We start from the raw sequence: 16,092 nt of genomic DNA, 5'->3' as shown, positions 1-16,092 counted from the left end.
AACTAGCATAGCCACCATGGAAAACAGTATGGAGATTCCTTAAATAATTAACAACAGAACTACCATATGACTCAGCAATCCCACTTCTGGGTATATATCCACAGGAAATGAAATCAGTATCTCAAAGAGATATCTACACTCCCATGTTCACTGCACCTTTATTCCCAATAACCGAAATACAGAAGCAACCTAAATGTCCATCCATGCTGGAATATTATTCAGCCATTAAAAAGAAGAAAATCCTGCCATACAAATAGTATGGTCTCACTTATAAGTGGAATCTCAAAACATCAAACTCCTAGAAACAGAGAGTAGAATGGTGTTTGCCAGGAACTGAAAGTGGAGAGAAGGGGTGGAAAAAATGGGGACATCCAGATCAAAGTGTACAAACTTTCAGTTTAAGAGGAATCAGTTCTGGGACACCTGAGTTGCTCAGTCGGTTAAGCTCCCAACCCTTGGTTTCAGCTCAGGTCATGATCTCACAGTTCATGAGATTGAGCCCCACACTGGACTCTGTGATGACAGTGTGGAGCCTCCTTGGGATCCTCTCTCTCTCTCTCTCTCTCTCTCTCTCTCTGCCCCTGCCCCACTTGTGTTCTCTCTCTTGCTCTCTCTCTCTCTTTCTCTCTTACTCTCTCAAAATAAATAAATAAACTTAAATATTTTTAAAGAGGAATCAGTTCTAGGGATCTAATGTACAACATGGTGACTAAAGTATTGTATTCTATACTGACAAGTTGCTAAGAGAGTAAATCTTAAGCGTTCTCACCAAAAAAAAAAAAAAAAAAAAAAGTAGCTATATGAGATGATGGATGTTTTAATTAACTTGATTGTGGAAATCTCTCACAATTTATAGATATATCAAATCATAATGTTGGACACCTAAAATATATACAATTTTAGTTGTCAGTTATACCTTAATAAAGCAGGGGGAAAAAAACAAAATAAAGGCAAAACTACCAGCAAAGAAATCTTAATCTTTGTTTATATACTTTACTAAAAAGTACAGGCATGATATTTTGGGAACAAATATATTAATATAAATGGAAAAAAAGTGTTTCTGTGTAAGGAAAAAATAAATACAATTATAACACCAAAGAATTTAAATAAAACCTTAAGACCTAAAAAAAAAAAAAAAAAGAAAGCACAAAAAAATCATGAAAGGCAAAAGAGAACAGTCTCTTCAACAAATGGTGCTAAGAGAGCTGGATACCTGCATGCCAAAGAATGAAGTTGGACCCCTACTTCATACTATATATAAAAAATTAACTTGAAATTTATCAATGACCTAAATGTGAGAGCTGAAACTATAAAACTCGGAGAAAAAAACAGAAAAGTAACTCTTTATGACAGTGGCAATGGTTTCTTAGCTGCAACACTAAAAACACAGCAACAAAAGAAAAAACATGTAAATTGGACTTGATCAAAATTTAAAATATTTTGGGCACCAAAGAGAGTACCTATTGAGACTAAAAATACAACTTGCAGAACAGGACAGGATATTTGTAAGTCATATATCTGATAAGAGTCTAGTATACAGTGTATATAAAGAACTCCTACAACTCAACAATAAAAAGCAAACAACTCAATTTTTTAAATGGGTTTAATAGTCATTTCTCCAAAGAAGGTATATAAAGGACCAAACAAGCACATGAAAAGATGCTCAACATCATTAGTCATTAGGGAAATGCAAATCGAAACCACAATTAGATACCACTTCACACTTCCTAGGATGGTTACAATTGAAAAAGGAAAACAAGTGTTGGCAAAGATGTGAAGAAAATGGAACCCTCATATATTGCCTGTAGAAATGTAAAACAGTGCAGCCACCGTGGAAAACAGTTTGCAGGTTGTTCAATGTGTTAAACATAGAATTACCATATGATCCAGCAATTCTACTGGTAGGTATACACTTAAAATAATTGATGGGGCACCTGGATAGCTCAGCTGGTTAAGCGTCCAACTCTTGATCTCTTCTCAGGTCATGATCTCAAGGCTCATGAGATCAAGCCCCACATCAGGCTCTGTGCTGATAGCGTGGAGCCTGCTTGGGATTCTCTCTCTCTCTCTCTCTCTCTCTCTCTCTCTCTCTGCCTCTTCCCTGCTCTCTCTCTCTCTCAAAATAAATAAATAAACTTTAAAAAAAAATAATTGAAAACAAGTGTTCCAACAAAAACTTTCATATTAATTTTTATAGCAGCACTATCTAAAATAGCCAAAAGGTGGAAACAACCTGAATGTTCAACGACAGATGAAAGAATAAACAAAATGTGGTATAAACAAAATCATGGAAAAATGAAGTATTGATACATGCTATAAGATGGATGAATCTTGAAGACATCATGCTAAGTGAAAGCAGCCAGACATGAATGGTCACATATGGTATGATTCCATTTATATGGAATATCCAGAATAACCAAATCCTTTGAGAGAATCGATTTATGGTTTCCAAGAGCTACAAGGACAGGGGAATGGGAATGAATGTCTAATGGGTATGGTGTTTCCATGTGAGGTGATAAAACAATGTCTGGAACTAGGTAGTGGTGATAGGTGCACAACATCAGGAATGTACTTAATCCCACTAAATGACACACTTCAAAAACAGCTAAAATGGTAAAAATTTATGCTTTATGTATTTTGCCACAACTTAAAAATTAAATAAGAAACCATTTGCAGCAACACGAATGGATCTAGAGAGTATAATGCTAAGCGAAATAAGCCAGTCAGAGAAAGACAAACACCATACAATTTCACTTATATGTGGAATTGAAGAAACAAAACAAATGAACAAAGGGAAAAAAGAGAGAGAGAGAGAGACACACACACACACACACACACACAAACCAAAAAACAGACTCTTAACTATTTACAAATAGAACAAACAGATGGCTACCAGAGGGGACATAAGTGAGGGTATGGGTGAAATAGGTGACGTACACTTAAAAGTACACTTGTCGTAATGAGCACTGAGTAATGTATGGGACTGTTGAATCACTATTTTGTACGCTTGTTACTACTATAACACTTGTATGTTAACTACACTGGGATTTTTTTTCTTTTTTCTTTTAATATTTATTTATCTGGGGGAAAGTCCAAGCAGGGGAGGGGCAGAGAAAGGGAGACAGAGGATCCAAAGTGGGCTCTGCTAACAGGCTGACAGCAGTGAGCCCAACATGGGGCTCGAACTCACAAACCACAAGATCATGACCTAACCCAAAGTCAGGTGCTCAAGTGACTGAGCCATCCAGGTGCCTCTGGGATTTTTTTTTTCAATGTTTATTTATTTCTGACAGAGAAAGAGAGAGAGCACAAGCTGGGGAGGGGCAGAAAGAGGGGGAGACAGAGAATCCCAAGCAGCCTCCACACCAGCAGCACAAAGCCCCCTTGTGGGGCTTGAACTCATGAGCCGTGAGATCATGACCTGAGCCAAAGTCAGACACTTAACCGACTGAGCCACCCAGGCACCCATACGCTGGAATTTTTTTTTAATTAAATGAGAAAAATAAAATTATAGAGCTGCATCTAAAGGACACAGGAACCAGCTTGAAGCACCTCCTAATGACCTATATAGGAAAATTGAACATGAAAATAAGTAGTAATAGAAATAAACTATATACCATTGAATAGAAAGGATATCTATGAGTCCAAACTAATATATGAGCCCAAATGGGGAAAAAGAAAACTTTTCCTTACAATGAAATGCCAACTGATATTTGTAGAAGGAATGATATAATTAGAAAATCACCATCTGGTAACCATTATAGTAATAATTCATTTAGACAAGAAACATCAATGAGTAATAGCTGGTAAAATTTGATGAGGAAGGAGATATATACAAGGTCTTAAAGTACCTCTCCACAAAACATGTATTAATTACAAAAGGAAAATGCATAACTTATAGTGGAAAAACCTGATCCCATGTTTATCAAGTGATCAAAGTTACCATTACCAGTAAGTAATAAGACAAACTAAAATCAAGTGCAGCGAGAACACAGCAGCACCTCTATCAGCAGTTAGGTTTATAAAGTTTACCAATATCCAAAATCTATAAAGAGCTCACCAAACTCCACACCTAAAAAACAAATAATCCAGTGAAGAAATGGGCAGAAATCATGAATAGACACTTCTCTAAAGAAGACATCCGGATGGCCAGCAGACACATGAAAAGATGCTCAACATCGCTCCTCATCAGGGAAATACAAATCAAAACCACACTCAGATATTACCTCACGCCAGAGTGGCCAAAATGAACAAATCAGGAGACTACAGATGCTGGCGAGGATGTGGAGAAACAGGAACCCTCTTGCGCTGGTGGTGGGAATGCAAACTGGTGCAGCCACTCTGGAAAACAGTGTGGAGGTTCCTCAAAAAATTAAAAATAGACCTACCCTATGACCCAGCAGTAGCACTGCTAGGAATTTACCCAAGGGATACAGGAGTGCTGATACATAGGGGCACTTGTACCCCAATGTTTATAGCAGCACTCTCAACAATAGCCAAATTATGGAAAGAGCCTAAATGTCCATCAACTGATGAATGGATAAAGAAATTGTGGTTTATATACACAATGGAATACTACGTGGCAATGAGAAAGAATGAAATATGGCCCTTTGTAGCAACATGGACAGAACTGGAGAGTGTAATGCTAAGTGAAATAAGCCATACAGAGAAAGACAGATACCATATGTTTTCTCTCTTATATGGATCCTGAGAAACTTAACAGAAGACCATGGGGGAGGGGAAGGAAAAAAAAAAAAAGAGAGAGAGAGGTTAGAGTGGGAGAGAGCCAAAGCATAAAAGACTCTTAAAAAATGAGAACAAACTGAGGGCTGATGGGGGGTGGGAGGAAGGTGAGGGTGAGTGATGGGTATTGAGGAGGGCATCTTTGGGGATGAGCACTGGGTGTTGTATGGAAACCAATTTGACAATAAATTTCATATATTTTAAAAAAAGAACAATAAAGGATAACTAGGGGTGGTATCTCAGCAAAAAATAAAATAAAATAAAAAATAAAGTTTGCCAAATGACTCACCTCTTTAGACCCCTATTCCTTCATATGAAAAAAAAACGAAGTAGACTAGATAACATCTATTTTCTTTCCAGCTCTAAATTGCTACTATTCCAATACTTATTGACCTAATCTAAATATATGCCATCATGTTCATAACCTGGGGAGGTAGAAATTGTTCTCTTCGTTTAAGTGGCTAATGTTCTTATAGAGACAAATCAGGCATAAAGTGCACAAAATGACATACACAGTAAAACTTACGACCTTAGACTAATTTCATAGGGAGTACAGGAGAAGTCCAAGTTAGAGGGCTGTGGGGGTTTTTTTGTTTTGTTTTATAGGGTTTGTTTTTTTGGTTTGTTTTTTTTTTTTTTTTTTTGGCGAGGAGCACAAGTGGAGGAGGGGAAAAGAGAGGAGGACAGAGGATCCGAATTGGGCTCTGCGCTGACAGACTGACAGCAGCGAGCCCGATGTGGAGCTTGAACTCACAAACCTCGAGACCATGACCTGAGCTGAAGTCAGATGTTCAACGGACTGAGCCACCCAGGTGGCCCCAAGTTTGAGGGTTTTTTAAGACCATAATACTCATTCTTTTTAACAGCATACCTAAGTTCAATGGTAAGAAAATGATGATATGTAAATGAGTGATTATATAAATAAGTGCTTGAAAAGGTTTTTTTTCCCCTGAAGAATGTTGAATATGCCTCCTCCCACTTTGTAAACACCATCCAGGATCTTAGCAAAGTCTCTGAGGTATGGAAAAAATGCTACAGGCCTTTCCTTCATGGCTCTCACACATTCCAATCACTAAGAGCATCTTAGATGCTCTAGACAGAAATCTCTACTTGGCCACTAGGCATTGCTTCAGAGGGGTAAGATTAATGTCATTTAGTTAAGCAGGAGAGAACGGTTCTGTAAAATAACTCAGGCCCTTAAAGCAATTCAAATTACCAGCAGCCTCATAAATAAATGCAATCATATCAATAAACAACTGGCAAAGCATCAAAAAGTGAAGTCTGAACTGATCTTATTATACCATTTGGCTTTCAGCTACCAGCTTTTGTGCAAACAGAAACATATTAATTGGTTAATTCATAATCTTTTAAGCTTGGAAGAGCCAATGTGCTATAATTATTTTTACTATCCCTTCAATATATAGAACCAACTATATAAATTCAAACTATCAGAGTTACTACAGGTTCTAGTAAAGAATGAGTTATTAGCTCATGTTGGGCTGGGTTATTATTATTATTATCATTATTATTATTCCATCCTACATTAAAAACATTAATTACAGTACCCTTGAATCAGTTGGACTTCTTTTCTCTCCTTCACCACTTGTATCTAATCAGTCACAAAATCCTGTCAACTCTCTTTTCAAATGTGTCTAGAGTCTAATCCGCCACTCTCATGAGCACCATTCCAGACCAGGCCGTCATCACCCCATACTTGGTTTAGCACAACAGATACAGGGCATGTACTATGGCTCACCACATTTTTCAAAACCTGCTAATCAGGGGTGCCTGGGTAGCTCAGTGGGTTGGGCATCCAACTCTTGATTTCAGCTCAGGTCATGGCCCATGGAGCATCGAGCTCCCTCTCTTCCCCTCTGTCTCTCTCCCCACCCTGTCTCTCTAAAATATAATAAGAGGCACCTAGGTGGCTCAGTCAATTAAGCATATGACTCTTGATTTTGACTCACAGGTTCTTGGGTTCGAGCCCCAAGTCAAGCTCTGCTCTGACAGTGCAGACCTGCTTGGGATTTGCTCTCTCGCTCTCTCTCTCTCTCTCTCTCTCTCTCTCTCTGCCATTCCCTTGCTTGTAGTCTCTCTCTATCTCAAAATAAATAAATATTAAAAATAAACAAATAAATGAATAAATACAACTTAAAAAATAAAATAACCTGCTAATCAATCTGATGTAACTATCTCCCCATCTTTGTATCATTGCAAACCTGACCCAAGTTCTTTGTACTCAAGAGGTTTTTAACCAGGTTCATGACCAAGACCTGAGGTACTCTCCTGTAGATCTTCGAGTTCCCACCCTTATTTGGTGCAAACAGTCCTAACCCACCTACCTGTACTACTATCCTGCCCACACTCTTCCATATCCCATTCATCCCTTACAAATGATTCTATTAAATTACTTGCTGAAACTCCAGAAAACCGTGTCTTCAGCATTTCCTCAATAATAACTCCTGGGTCTCATTTGTGGCACCCTTTCCTCTGCTAATCTTCTAAAAGATAGAGTACTCTGAACTCAGGACTCTGCATTCTTCTTCTTTCTACTTTTATTCCATCTCCAAATGATCTCATCCAGTTCCATAAATATCTTACCGACCGACAACTCCCAAATTTGTATCTTCAGCCTTGCTCCTTCCTGAACTCCCAACTCAAATATCCGACTATACACACAAAATTTTTCCTGAGAAATCGAATAAAGCGTACCCAAAGGCTTAACCCATTTCAGCAAATGGTTATCACCATCCAATTACTCAAATCAAAAACTGTGAATTCACTTGACTCCCAACATCCAATCCAACAATATACCCCTATCTCTCTGAAATATATCCCAGATCCAACTTCTAGAACCACTCTATTGCTGCTACCCTCATCTGAGTCATTAACATTTCTCACCTGGATTATTTCCATAGGCTCTCAACTGGTGATGAGGATCTGTCACTTACCCAAATATTCATTCAGAATATCAGACCTCAATGAAAAAGGAAAGAAGGTTAACTTGACATGATAAGCATTTAATGAAACCCTATTGCTGTTAGAAATGACCACTTTGAGGGTGCCTGGCTGGCTCAGTCGGAGGAGCATATGACTCTAGATCTTGAATTCAAGCCCACCTTGGGTATATAGATTACACACATACATAAATACATACATACATACATACACAAACGAACAGATAATCGAAAGAGAGAAAGAAAGAAAGAAAGAAAGAAAGAAAGAAAGAAAGAAAGAAAGAAAGAAAGAAAGAGAAAGAAATGACCACCTTGTTTCTTTCCTTTTTTGTCCTTTCCTCTTTCTATAAGTATCTCCCTCTTTCTTTCAGACTCCTTTTCCTTCTCTCCCCCTCATCTCGATTTCCTTTCTCTCTTCCTCTCCCTATTATTTTACTGAACAACCAGGCCAAGAGTATAGCAGGAAAATGCTAGGAGTTAGAAGTAAAGGTTTTATTCCTGTGGTCTGTCATGGTGAAGGAAAGTAATTATGATGAAGTCAGTTTATATTTCTGGCCCTCAGCTGTCTCATCTATTAAATAAAGAGATTATAGTGGATGGTCTCTGAGGTCCCTTAAAGTTCTAGAAATCTATTCAAGGTATTTATTGAGTAAAGTGCTATGTTCCTTGTTCTTAAAAGTAGGTAAATTCAATATTTTATATTTCCCTGAGGTGAAAAAAGCAAATTAGTTTTTTTTACAAGGCCTTCAATTGATCCTTTTCTACCAGGGGTCAGTGGCTCTCAATAGAAAAAAAAATGCACCTCTCCCTTGGTATAGTCTAAATGTTCAATATTTCTGTAGTTATTTCTGTCTTTGGGCCCTCCTTGGGACAAGCAGTTTCCAAGAAGAGGCCAATAGGCCACTTAATATGAAGGCTATTAAGTTGTGTTCCAGGCTCTATGCTAAGCCTTTTTTTTCTCAATCCTTGAAACAAGTCTACATAAGGTGGGTTATATATTATCATTCCTCTTTCACAGAAGAAGAAAGAAACTAAGGCACAAAGAGGTGAAGAAATTTATCTAAGGGAAGACAGCTAATGGGTGGTGGAGCCGAAATCTGGACCCAGATCTATCTGACTTGAAAGCCAATGCTCTGAAAGATTACCCTATACCACCTCCTTCCAGAAATACTACCGGCAGTCTATCCTTGCAGGTGTCTATCTCCTGTTGGACTGACAAAACATGTGACCTCTGATGTCCTGGAGACCACAGCCCACCCTCTACCTGACCCAACAGGATCAAGCACACAGCAAGGGTTTTACAAGCAAAGATTTGTAATTTCTTATGGTACTGGTACCAGCATGCAGGCCCTCAATAGACACTGTTGACTGAGAAAGGCCATGGTAAGAAGCAACTCATCATCTAGGACCACCTAATGCAAATTCTAGTGATGTAAAGTAAAAGGTTAGGCTAAGGGAAAGATTGTACTAGGACTGGAGATATGGTCAGACTTCTCAGAAAGTCTAATTTCCATGACCTCATTATCATTTGCAGAAAATCAAGAGAGCTATTGATAGCCCTAGAGAATTACTTTAGAAAATGATAGAAAAATTGTTTTAATTAAGACTCTAGGTATTTAAGTGAAATATCAGGTCAGCACATTTGTGGAAGTATTTCCCTTTTTTAAAAGGCTTCAAAAAGTCTTCAGAAGTAGGATTTAATTTGCATGACCATGTCCTGAGCAATATCGGAGCAGAATCAACTCTCAAGGGGTCTTTTGTACCTAAGGAATGTATGGATTTTCTGGCCTGTCACTAAGAGAACTGTGTTTGGGAAGAAGGAAGACCCTTGCTCGAGTAGGCTACTGAAACACCAAGATGTCTTCCTGGGTCACTGGTTTGGTACTGATAAAAAAGCAAAATCTGTAGCATTGCACATTGGCGTTCAAATGTCCACAACCCATCTTTGGGATTGGTTGTCTAAATCTCCTTAAAACAAAGAGTTCTAGGTGGACGGAAAGATCCAGACTACCCTTTGGGTTGTTCTTGACTTAGAGAACTAGAACACTGGTGAGGAAACAGAATGAGAGGCATCAGCAGACTGGCATAACAGGGTCATCAAGGTGGTGGATAGGAACTCCCAATGGAGGCCAACCAGCCCCAAAACAAAGATCAGCACAGGGAATAGCAGAAGAGATGTTTGAGAGGTTGAGATTCTCAATGGAGAAGATGTGCATCAACAAGGACCAGGCCAAAGAAAGGGAAAGAGCTAGAAGGTGAAAAAAGGAGGGAAAGTTTGAGCTCCCAATGGTTCTGCTTGGTAAGTGCTCAAGGTCAAAATTATTTATGACCTTCACCCTCAGCTCAATCTTCCAAACCCGTCCCCTCAAATTGGCCTGATTTGGAAAAACAGAATTAGAAGCATTGTCAAGTAATACTACCATTTCTGCAGGTAAAATGCTTATTCTGGATATTTCTTCTCTTTCTTATGTTTCCTGATAAGAATATTTTTCCAGCCTATTGAAAAAATGGCACAAATGCAGCCTGTTTCTGATTTATAGACACATTTTCTTTTATTGTGCTTCACTTTGTTGCACTTCACAGATACTGTGTTTTTTTTACAAATTGAAGGTTTGTGGCAACGCTGCATCAAACAAGACTCTCAGCACCATTTTTTCTAATGGCATTTGCTCACTTTGTATTTGTCACATTTTGGCAATTCTCACAATATTTCAAACATTTTTGTTATCATATGTGTTAAGGCAATCTCTGATCAGTTATCTTTGATATTACTATTGTAATTGTTTTAGGGTGCCCATGTAATTGTTTTGGGGTGCCCATATAAGACAGAAAACTTAATCAATAAATGTGTGTGTTCTGACTGCTCCACCCACTAGCCAATCCCCCATCTCTGTCTTTCTCCTCAGGCCCCCCTGTTCCCTGAGACACAACAATATTGAAATTAGTCCTAATGAATAACCAACCCTACAATGGCCTCTAAGTGTTCAAGTAAAAGGAAGAGTCTGACGTCGCTCACTTTAAATCAAAAGATAGGAATGATCAAGTTTAGTGCAGAAGGCATATCATAGATATGATAGATTGAAAGCTAGGCCCCTTGCATGAAATAGTTAGGCAGGCTGTGAATGCAAAGGAAAAGTTCTTGAAATTAAGTGCTGCTGCAATGAACACACAAATGGTAAGAAAGCAAAGCATGCATCAAAAACCTTAAGATACCTAGGGATAAACCTAACTAAAGAGGTAAAAGATCTGTACTCTGAAAACTATAGAACACTTATGAAAGAAATTGGAGAGGACATAAAGAAATGGAAAAGCATTCTGTGCTCATGGATTGGAAAAACAAACATTGTTAAAATGTCTATACTACCCAAAGCAATCTACACATTAAATGCAATCCCTGTCAAAATACCACCAGTATTTTTTGCAGTGCTAGAACAAACAATCCCTTTTTTTAATGTTTTATTTATTTTTGAGAGAGAGAGCATGAGCGAGAGAGGTACAGAGAGGGTGGGGAGGACAGAGGATCCAAAGTAGGCTCTGTGCTGACAGCAGAAGCCCAATTCAAGGCTCCAACTCTCAAACTGCGAGATCATGACCCAAGCCGATGTCAGACACACAACTAACTGAGCCTCCCAGGAGCTCCTAGAACAAACAGTACTAAAATTTGTATGGAACCACAAAAGACTCTGCATAGCCAAAGCAAACCTGGAAAAGAAAAACAAAACTGAAGGCATCACGATTCCAGGTTTCAAGCTATATTACAAAGCCGTGGTCATCAAGACAGTATGGTACTGATACAAAAACAGACATTTAGGTGAATGGAACACAACAGAAAACCCAGAAATGGACCCACAACTGTATGATCAACTCATCTTCAACAAAGCAGGAAAGAATTTCCAATGGAAATTCAACAAATGGTACTGGGAAAACTGGACAGTGACATGCAGAAGAATGAAACTGGACCACTTTCTTACACCATACACAAAAATAAACTCAAAATAGATGAAAGACCTAAATGTGAGACAGGAAACCATAAAAATCCTAGAGAAGGAAAGAGACAGCAGCCTCTTCGACCTCAGCCAGAGTAACTTCTTATGAGACATGTCACTGAAGGCAAAGGAAACAAAAGCAAACATGAATTATTGGGACTTCATCAAGATAAAAAGCTTCACAGCAAAGGAAACAACAAAACTAAAAGGCAGCCTATAGAATGGGAGAAGGTATTTGCAAACAACATATCTGATAAAGGGTTAGTATTCAAAATCTGTAAAGAACTTATCAAACTCAACACCCAAATAGCAAACAACCCAGTGGAGAAATGGGCAGAAAACATAAAGAGACACTTTCCACAAAAGACATCCAGAGGGTTAACAGACACATGAAAAGATGTTCAACATCACTCATCACCAGGGTGAATCAAAACCACAATGAGATGGGGCACCTGGGTGGCTCAGTCAGTTAAATGGCCAACTTCAGCTCAGGTCATGATCTCATGGTTTGTGAGTTTAAGCCCCGCATCAGGCTCTGTGCTGATAGCTTGGAGCCTGGAGCCTGCTTCAGATGCTGTGTTCCCTCTCTCTCTGCCCCTTCCCTGCTCATGCTCTGTCTCTCTCTGTCTCTCAAAAATAAATAAATGTTAAAAAAAAAATGAGATACCACCTCACACCTGTCAGAGTGGCTAAAATTAACAACATAAAAAGCAACAGGTGTTGGTGAGGATGTGGAGAAAAAAGGTGAGAATGCCACTCTGGAGAACAGCATGGAGGTTCCTCAAGAAACTAAAAATAGAGGGGTACCTGGGTGGCTCAGTCAGTTAAGCATCTGACTCTTGATTTCAGCTCGTGTCATGATCTCATGATTTGTGAGTTCAAGCCCCACATAGAGCTCTGTGCTGACAACAGGAGCCTGCTTGAGATTCTGTCTCTCCCTTTCTCTCTGCCCCTCTCCCCACACTCTTTTTATCTCTCTCTCCCTCTATAATAAATAAACATAAAGATACTAAAAATATAACTATCCTACAATCCAGAAATTGCATTTTTAGGTATTTACCCAAATGATACAAAAATACGAGTTTGAAGGGGTACATGCACCCCAATGTTTATAGCAGCATTATCAACAATAGCCAAATGATGGAGAGAGTCCAAATGTCCATTGACTGATGAATGGATAAAGATGTAGTATATATATACCATGCAACATTACTCAGCCATCCAAAAAAATGAAATCCTGCCGTTTGCAATGACATGGATAGAGCTAAAATGTATTATGCTAAGCGAAATAAGCCAATCAAAGAATGACAAATACCATAGGATTTCACTCATATGTGGAATTTAAGAAACAAAACAGATGAACATATGTGAAGGGGCAGGGGAAGAGAAGAGAGGGAAACAAACCACAAGAGACTCTTAATGATGGAGAACAAACTGAGTTAACAGAGGGAGGTGGGTAGGAGTTGGGCCAGATGGGTGATGGGTATTAAGAAGGGTACCTGGCTCAGTCAGGTAAGCGTCCGATTTCTGCTCAGGTCATGATCTTACAGCTTGTGGGTTAGAGCTCTGCTTTGGGCTCTGCACTGACAGCTCAGAGCCTGGAGCCTGCTTCAGGTTTTGTGTCTCTCTCTGTGTCCCTACCTTGCTTGTGCTCTCTGTCTCTCTCTGTCTGTCTGTCTGTCTCTCTCTCTCTCTCTCTCTCTCTCTCTCTCAAAAATAAATAAATAAACATTTTTTAAGTTTTTTTTTTTAAAAAGGGCACTTGTTGTGATGAGTCCTGAGTGTTATATGTAAGAGACGGATCACTGAATTCTACTCCTGAAATCAATATTGTACAGTATGTCAGCTAAAATTTAAATAAAAAATTAAATTAAATTTTAAAAAGACAGCGAAACAGCCTTATTGCTGATATGGAGAAAGTTTTGGTGGTCTGGATAGAAGATCAAACCAGCCACAACAGTCTCTTTAGCCAAAGCTCAATCCAGAGGAAGGCCCTAACTCTCTTCAATTATATAAAGGCTGAGAGAGGAGAAGAAGCTACAGAAGATGTGGGGGGGAGAGGATTGTTTTAAGTTTATTGATTTTGAGAGAGAGAGAGAAAGTATGGGGGTGCAGGGGGGGTGGGAGGGGCAGAGAGAGAGGGAGACAGAATTCCAACCGGGCCCTGTGTCGTCAGCATGCAGAGCTCAATGTCACAATGAGATTGTGACCTGAACCAAAGGTAAATGCTTAACCAACGTAGCCACCCAGGCACCCCTCAGAAGAAGATTCTTTAATTAAATAATGTTTGTTGTTTTTTTTAAACCTAACGCTATTGCACACTTAATAGACTACAATACAGTGTAAACATAACTTTTATATGTACTAGGAAACCAAAAAATTCATGTGACTCAGGTTATTGCGATATTTACTTTATTGGGGTGGTCTGGAACACAACCCACAGTATCTCTGAGGTATGCCTGTATTTTCTCCAGTCAACTCCAGCATACAACTAAAAGAGAAGAATTCAACCAAAAGAAAAAGAAAAAGAAAAAAATGACAACAGACAAGAATTCAAGTAAACAAACATAGTCTGTCTTTCTTTTAACTCAAGAAAGGTAACATTATTGATTCTACCCACCAAAAGAACATTAAGCACTTTATCCATCCCACAAAACTCTCATTTTTTTCTGCTTTCTTTTCAAAACTAACTTTTAAATTACAATTTTCCTCAAAGTGTATCGAGACATGACATTCTAAGCAATCACTGAGAAGTGTAAAGGAGAGTATAATAGCTGCAATTAACTTTGTTTATATATCAGACAGACTTACATTTCACTATAAATATTCCACATGAAAATCTGTGAAAGAGGGCCAATTATGCTGAGACGTTTATCTGTATGCCATTTGTCAAAAGAAAAAAAATATGCTGCAGTTCCTATTTGAAAAAATTATTTCCTGGCATAATACAAGATTGTACACTTACCAAAGGAAAAAATGAGGAGGAGTCTTGAGCTAGAATGATAAAGTGCATCTACTTTTAGCTGTAGGCCTCTGCTCCTGCACCCCCATCCTGTCATAAAAACACAGAGCACACGTAAAGGGGTGCTAATTCGTATCGCCTTAATTCCCTAGGAAACATCAGTGGACCCAGAAAATTTCCCTATCATGCATGCTCTGCTACAGAAAAATATATTCTGTTCCTAACCTTATAGCTCAAAATGAAATACCACTTGAAATTAAAGTCTGTTTGCCCTTATAATTCTTACTTGGAATGTGTTACCTTCATTTTGTTCTTCCTCCCCAACTGGTCACGTACCGTTTATCTTGGTTTTTAGGGGAAGAAAGACAAAACTTTTCGGTGTTTCTGTTTGCTTTCTGTCCTTTTTGCCCCCCCCCCTCCCCAAGGCTCCTTATTACAAATGTGGCCTTCAGCCTGGGTGGCTTAGTCAGTTAACCATCTGACTTCAGCTCAGGTCATGATCCTGCTGCTCGTGAGTTCAAGGCCCGCATCAGGCTCTGTGCTGACAGCTCGGAGCCTGGAGCCTGCTTCAGATTCTGTCTCTGTCTCTGTCTCTCTCTCAAAAATAAATAAATATTTTTAAATGTGGCCTTCAATCAAATTTAGCAGAAGAGTTTGCATATATTTTCAATAATAGTTATAATTTCTATGATCTGGTCCTTTTAGGGCCCTACAATTTCCACTAATTCAATCTAGAAAACCAGTTCCTTTGATCAAGGTATTTCTGAGAAAGACATCCACACATCTAGCCAGATAGTCCTTGGCAATAGGAAACAGGACTATTATTCATTAGCTGGGCCCTACCTGTTGCTCACAGCCAGCATCTGTTCTGAGAGGTTGTATCTTCTATCCTGATTAGTCAGTGACCAAGCTATCTCAGCTGTTCAGTATTAACACCCTAAATATGAGTCAAAGAAAGCCTTTATCAAGTTCAGCTTTGAAATCCTTCAAGAATAAAACATACCTACTGTATAACCAAATTCGTTAGTTCGGGGGTTAACTTCAATGGAGCTTCATTAATGGCCTTACCCCGTAATTCCACTACATAAGAAGAGAAGAGCGGTTTTCCCACATACCTCTCCAGCTACCACCAAACCCTCACAGCAAAGCTTTCGGCAAGACTTGCCTACATACTACCTTCACCACCTCACCCTGCATTCAGTCTTCCAACCCCTTCCCTCACCACAGCATTTTCTCTCCCACTAGCATCTCCTCCCACCGCAACCTTCAAAGGGCTCTCAGGGAGGCCACCAATGATCTCCCAATTGTTTACTCACTGGGCCTTTTCTGTTTTTATCTCAGTTGATTTCCCTGCAGTATTTCCCCTGTTGACCATTTCCTCCTTTCTGAAACTCTCTCCTCCCATGTCTGCTATGGTATTTTCTCTTGATTTTTCTCATATCTA

The 16,092-nt window shown here is 39.0% G+C and overlaps 1 long non-coding RNA gene across 1 annotated transcript in view; it reads right to left on the bottom strand.

Annotated features, from left to right (window-relative positions):
• The window catches only part of LOC131512228 (uncharacterized), a 195,488-nt gene that overhangs the window by 110,068 nt on the left and 69,328 nt on the right, over positions 1-16,092 (bottom strand). The window contains exons 6-7 of the long non-coding RNA XR_009262038.1: positions 14,652-14,738; positions 7,645-7,720 (exon numbers count right to left, since the gene is read on the bottom strand). This is a non-coding gene — a long non-coding RNA (uncharacterized LOC131512228). The remainder of the gene's footprint in view (positions 1-7,644; positions 7,721-14,651; positions 14,739-16,092) is intronic.

Source organism: Neofelis nebulosa, chromosome 1, assembly GCF_028018385.1.
Source record: "Neofelis nebulosa isolate mNeoNeb1 chromosome 1, mNeoNeb1.pri, whole genome shotgun sequence".
NCBI classification, from domain to species: Eukaryota; Metazoa; Chordata; class Mammalia; order Carnivora; family Felidae; genus Neofelis; species Neofelis nebulosa.
This window is presented reverse-complemented; position numbering and strand designations above follow the sequence as displayed.